The sequence below is a fragment of the Alligator sinensis genome, unplaced genomic scaffold (genome assembly GCF_000455745.1).
Source record: "Alligator sinensis unplaced genomic scaffold, ASM45574v1 scaffold144_2, whole genome shotgun sequence".
NCBI lineage: Eukaryota > Metazoa > Chordata > Crocodylia > Alligatoridae > Alligator > Alligator sinensis.
In genome coordinates, this window is record NW_005841872.1 from 2,733,385 (window position 1) to 2,733,972 (window position 588).

The 588-nt window shown below is 48.1% G+C and overlaps 1 pseudogene; it reads right to left on the reverse strand.

The window, feature by feature from the left end:
* The window catches only part of LOC112548859, an 8,047-nt pseudogene that overhangs the window by 1,655 nt on the left and 5,804 nt on the right, over window positions 1-588 (reverse strand).

The window sequence follows — 588 nt, forward strand, 5'->3', positions numbered from 1 at the left end:
GATTGTGGTGCTGGCACTTTAGACCTAGGAGCCAGACTCTCCAGGCCCCAAATCCAGCTCAGTTGTGATAGCCCTATTGGACAGAGTGGTATTTATTCCCTCCCTCCACAATCTCTGATCAGAGCCCGGAAGCAAGGGAGGCAATGCTGTACCATAGGCTGAGGCCAGATCACCCAGTGTAATCAAGAAGAAAATTGGAGGGAGCTCCATGATGCTCATGTGACTCTGCAGCTCATATATCACCCAATTGTAAAAGGTGCCAGCGAGTGCCACAAGGGTTTTTCCTGCAGTCAACTGCAGTTGAACATTTTCTTGCTAAAAAAAAAAAAATGGAGCAGACACCCAACGCACAGTTTATACAATGGTAAGTCAGGCTGGGGATAAAGTTGCCTCCTCTGAAAGGGAGGGAGAACGATGCACTAGCCTCAACTTCTCCAGTGGCCCAGTATTTGGCCATTCCCTTAAGTCCATTGCATCCTTGGATAACCCTTGGCTCCAAGAAAACTGTCTCCCCTACTGCCTACCAGCCACACACTGTAATAGCTGTTCCTGAATTCACTAAGTCCCCCTAATAATTCCTTGCATGAG